General features: G+C 47.8%; 1 long non-coding RNA gene and 1 pseudogene across 1 annotated transcript; one reads left to right on the top strand and one right to left on the bottom strand.

Moving 5' to 3' along the window:
- Positions 1 to 268: 268 nt before the first annotated feature.
- Positions 269 to 452, bottom strand: Gm20288 (annotated as a pseudogene).
- A 2,821-nt stretch (positions 453 to 3,273) lies between these two features.
- Positions 3,274 to 4,373, top strand: 4930547H16Rik (RIKEN cDNA 4930547H16 gene). Its single transcript, NR_167672.1, has 2 exons — positions 3,274 to 3,469; positions 3,678 to 4,373. It is a non-coding gene; the product is annotated as an RIKEN cDNA 4930547H16 gene (long non-coding RNA).
- Positions 4,374 to 5,357: the final 984 nt, after the last annotated feature.

The following is a 5,357-nucleotide window of genomic DNA, read 5'->3' as shown; positions in this document are numbered from 1 at the left end:
AGCAAGCCCCCTCTTTTGTTTTCAATTACAAAGCTACTTTTAATACTTCAGGGTATGCCTCACAGAAATAATAAACACTCAGGAGTGGCTCCGCGGGAAAGCGGCTACCTGAGGGGGAGGAAGCACAAAAGGAGTCTGCTGCAGACACAGGGCAAAGAGAATGCCATCTCTGCTGGGACCTGTGACCACTACAGGAAGATACTCCATGGTGGGACTGGCTACTGGCACACAGGCACAGGGCGAGAGCATTGGACACAAAGCCACAAGGCTACTTTGGTTTCTCCTTCTTCTCATTTGCCTTTTTCTGCTTCTGCTGTGTGATCTCTGAGTCCCCCTGCTTGTGGGCCACAGCAAAAAGCCCATCATCTGGGCTCTTTCCTTTGACCGACCAAGTCGCTCTGCTTCTTTGTGTTCTTCCGGCTGGCGAGGTCTCACTGGTTACCGTTCATCATGGTGAAGGCTGAGGCTCCAACCTGCCTCCGCTGCGTCCCCTGCAAACCCCTTAATAAATACTACATAGAAAATTGTCCAAGGAGATGATCCTCTCAAAGCAAAGCTGGCCAGAATAGAGGGATATTCCCCAAAATTGCAACATTAACTGAGAAACCCGATGGTCCGCACAGGGGCGTATGGAGAGAAAGTGGGTAGACACTGGGCACTGGGACAATGGGGCAGGCTGTGTTGTTAGGAAGGAACTATCATGTCCGCAGCAGGACAATGGGCAGGACAAAGGAGGCACCATGTCCACAAACAAGGGAGGGATTCTGGGATCTGGACAACAGAAAATGGCCAATTTTGACTTTGACTGTGGCTTCCTTCCCTCGTTCCCATTTCGTAGGAAACCTAGTCAGAGAAAACGGTGGACACCAAGAATATTTATCCAGCTGCTCCCGCACTGATATCATTAGTGCCTTCAAAGGCAATAGGCAAGTTCTCGGTGGAAAGCAGGTGGTAGAGCCAAGCCTAGGAAGGCCTGCTTAGCTCTCGATGGACCTCCACCCATACTCATCCCCTGTACCTGAGCTCCCCTTCCCGCTGCCACCTCTCAGGCGACCTAACATTGATGACAAACCAGTTGATACATGGTCTGAAGATCTTTCCTAGCATCATTAAACTCAAGTCCAGAAACTCATCTGACAAAAAAAAAAAGAAAAGAAAAAAAAGAAAGAAAGAAAGAAAGAAAGAATAAAACAAAACAAAAACAAGAACAAAACAAAAGCAAAACAAACAAACAAACACACAAACTCAACCTCCAGCACAGCCTCCTTGCCTACATGAGCACATTCCTCTTTCCAGCCCTCTGCATAGAAAGTCTAGTACCACAAAGCACGTACTTACCCTGCATGGCGTATTTTTCTATCTGGATGTTTTAGTGAGGGGGAAATAAAAGTTTTATTCCCTCAGTTGGTAAAGAATGGAGGAGAAGAAGGGAAAATTGTTTGATCCAAAATTCAGGTATTCCATATCACAGGACTTATGGTTGAGGGGTTGCAGACACTGGAGTAGTAAAGGGGACATGTGGACTAACGAGGGGAAGGAATGTGTGTGTGTGTGTGTGTGTGTGTGTGTGTGTGTGTGTGTGTGTGTGTGTGTGTGATTTCTGGGGGCAGGTAAAGGTCTTTCAAGAACTCTTTTCAGACCTTCCATGGTGTGTTGTTCTAGTCTGTCACTCGGCAGGTGTTTGAAGGAAAGATGGAGACAAGGTAAGCCTCAGACAAGTCTGCCCTGTCCTGTATTTCTGAATTAAAATGTTTCTCAAACTGCCATATCCAGGGATCCACCCCATAATCAGCTTCCAAATGCTGACACCATTGCATACATTAGCAAGATTTTGCTGAAAGGACCCAGATATAGCTGTCTCTTGTGAGACTATGCCAGGGCCTAGCAAACACATAAGTGGATGCTCACAGTCAGCTATTGGATGGATCACAGGGCTCCCAATGGAGGAGCTAGAGAAAGTACCCAAGGAGCTAAAGGGATCTGCAACCATATAGGTGGAACAACAGTATGAACTAACCAGTACCCCGGAGCTCTTGACTCTAGCTGCATATGTATCAAAAGATGGCCTAGTCGGCCATCACTGGAAAGAGAGGCCCATTGGACACACAAACTTTATATGCCCCATTACAGGGGAACGCCAGGGCCAAAGAAAATGGGAATGGGTGGGTAGGGAAGTGGGGGGGGGAAGGGTATGGGGGACTTTTGGGATAGCATTGGAAATGTAATTGAGGAAAATACATAATTAAAAAAATGTTTCTCAAGTGGCCACTGTCTTTACATAAATAACTGAGTCACAGCAGAAAGAGAGAATATGAAGGCAGAGGTACCAAGCCTTTTCCTCTCATCCCCATCAGCCACTGGAGGCCAAAGTAAAGGTTCAATGTTTTCATAAATGGCCTTCATGACTCTGAAAAGAAACCTAGGATGTGTTTATAAAGAGATAAAGAGAGGAGGTGATATGTTATGGTGGATGTGTGGTGAGGTGTGGGGGAAAGGAATGCCTATACAGGCCCATGCTGAGGCATCCCTTCCCCCCTGAGGGACCAGCCACACGATGGTATAGTATAGAATAGAGTTTATTCAGGGCATGGGGAGGGGAGCTGAGAGGGTAGTAGAGACAGAGACAGAGAAAGAGAAAAGGGGGAGAAGAAGAGAAGAGGAGAGGAGAGGAGAGGGAGAGGGAGAGGGAGAGGGAGAGGGAGAGGGAGAGGGAGAGGGAGAGGGAGAGGGAGAGAGAGAGAGAGAGAGAGAGAGAGAGAGAGAGAGAGAGAGAGAGAGAGAGAAGAGAGGAGAGGAGAGGAGAAGAGAAGAGAAGAGAAGAGAAGAGAAGAGAAGAGAAGAAGAGAGAGAAGAGAAGAGAGAGAAGAGAAGAGAGAAGAGAGAAGAGAGAAGAGAAGAGAAGAGAAGAGAAGAGAAGAGAAGAGAAGAGAAGAGAAGAGAAGAGAAGAGAAGAGAAGAGAAGAGAAGAGAAGAGAAGAGAAGAGAAGAGAAGAGAAGAGAAGAGAAGAGAAGAGGAGTAAAAGCCGGCCATGGGCACATGGAGAGAAAGAGGGAGGGGGAGAGAAGGGACAGAGGGGAATCGAATTAGAGAGCAAGAGAAGAACAAGAGAGAGAGGAGGGGGCAAGTAGCCCCTTTTATAGTGAGTCAGTCACACCTATCTGTTGCCAGGTAACTGTAGGACGAGCTTACTTAGACAGAATGCTAACAACCTAGGCAACGGTGTCATCATAATCCACATGACAGGAAGGAGTGTTGTCCACAGTGAAGCTGGTGGGAGACTGAGGATGTGTTGCCTGCTGCATGACCTGCAAGTGAAGCTGTGGGCTTACAAGGCCTCAGTGACACCCACCAAGGGACTTGCCATGATGAGACTCGATCCTGGGCAGACTGAGCAGATGCTGGGTCCTGTGGATGTGACATGGAACGGATGTCACCTTCAGTCTTCTGCAGCATCCAAAGTCCTGCAATGTATGTGGTTCTGTAGCCAGAGAAACCAGGAACAAAATGGTCCTCAATGCTACCATGGTGGTGGTGGTGGTGGTGATGGTGGTGGTGGTGGTGGTGGTGGTGGTGGTGGTGGTGGTGGTGGTGGTGGTGGTGGTGGTATGTGTGTGTGTGTGTGTGTGTGTGTATGAGAGTGGACATGGTTTTAATAGGATGTGGTTCTTTTCTCAAGATTCCTGGAGCCAGTGACATCCTGTGAAAACTCATGGAAGTCTCTGGAAAGAAGAAGCTCAGAATTTACCGAGTTTGTCAGTGACCACATGATCAATTCCACCCCACAGAATCTAAAGAATAAGACCCTTGGCTTCAGCAAGGGACACGGGTAAATCCCACACTGGTGTCCTGGGACAGTGAAGGCCAAGTGTTGTGGTACCGCAGCTGGGACTGGGCTTTCGATCTATCCCGGACTTATTTAGCTTTATATAAGCCTTACCCTCTTTATATAATCCTTGGACACCCATGGAGGCAGCTTTGCCTTTGAGGGGTCATATGACAATATCTGGGAATATTTTTCTTACCTTTGGGTGTGTGACTACTGACATCTCAACGTTAGGGCCCGGGGATATGATGAACACCCTGCGACACACAGGACAAGCTCCATCGTGCAATGTGCTCTGACTCAATGGCCAGTACTAAGAGACAGTTGGCTGTAAGCCCCAAAGATTCAGCTTCTAGATTTCCGAAATATTGTCATATTCCAAATTCGTTCATACAAGCTAATCATGCTAGCTCCCATATTTCAATAATTATATCTTAGAGACCAAAGTAGGACATTTGAGATAATGCATACAGAGAGGGTTGGGGGGAGGCAATACAGAATCATTCACTTTCTGGGCGGCTTTCATTAAATTTGGATGAATTTATCACATCATGGTGTGAATGTAAGATTAAGCCCCAAATAAGACCAGTATGACGTTTGCCTGTGACCCATCACCTCGGCACATCCCCTGATGTCCCCACATTAGCAACCATGGCAGGAGCCCAGGCAGTACCGCCTGTAAACACAATGTCAACTGAAGGAGAGGCATGTAATTACACCAGGCAGGAGACAGAGCTCACCAAATTGCATGTTTTCCAGCTTCCCACTTCACAGTTTAATAATATCGCCTGTAATTATAGAGCGCTACGGCATGTGATGTCATGGACACACTCAATATGTGCTTTGGGGATCTTCAGTGGCCCGCTATACATCCAAGGCTTCCCCTGTGTGCAGAATGCTCTAACCTCCCTATAGATTTAATTAGTCAGAAAAGCAGAGGAAACAGCAATAAGACAGCTGCTGCAGAGGCACCTCCAAGCCAAACACACTGGCTCACTGACAAGAAACACTCGCCCAGAGTCAGTGAAGACCCCCCTTCAGCAAAGCGTTCCTAGCTGGAGCAACATGCCCAGAGTTGCTCCACCTGGTCCTCCCACCCAGACATGGCTGCAGGTGTCCACTGTGGCATCCTGTCCCTCTGTCCTTCCTGTAGGTGTCCTGGGGCTGTCATAGCAAGGTTCCACAGACCAGCATAGAACAAACACATTGCTCACTGTTAATGGAACCCAGATGTCTGAGCTGGAAATGTTGTTTGCATCAAGACTCTGAGGAAGAAACCTACTCTAGGCCACTCTCTGTGGTTTGTGGGTAGCCATTCTCCTAGTTCTCTCATCCACGTGACCACTGTCTGCCGGAAATCATCTGAGTGAAGAATTCTTTCCTGTTGAGTCACTTGAAGGGGTCAGTCTATGGTCGCTTGGTGACTCCCGCTCCCACTGTGCAGGAGAACATTGTGGAAGCTGAAGTGTGGAGGGAGTTTCATGGCAGACAGGAAGCCAAAGCTATAGGTATGTGAAGAGGCCACAGTAAGCC

Source organism: Mus musculus, chromosome 13 (assembly GCF_000001635.26).
Source record: "Mus musculus strain C57BL/6J chromosome 13, GRCm38.p6 C57BL/6J".
In the NCBI taxonomy this organism is placed as follows: domain Eukaryota; kingdom Metazoa; phylum Chordata; class Mammalia; order Rodentia; family Muridae; genus Mus; species Mus musculus.
Note: the sequence above shows the minus strand (reverse complement) of the source record. Positions and strands in the feature narration are given on the sequence as shown.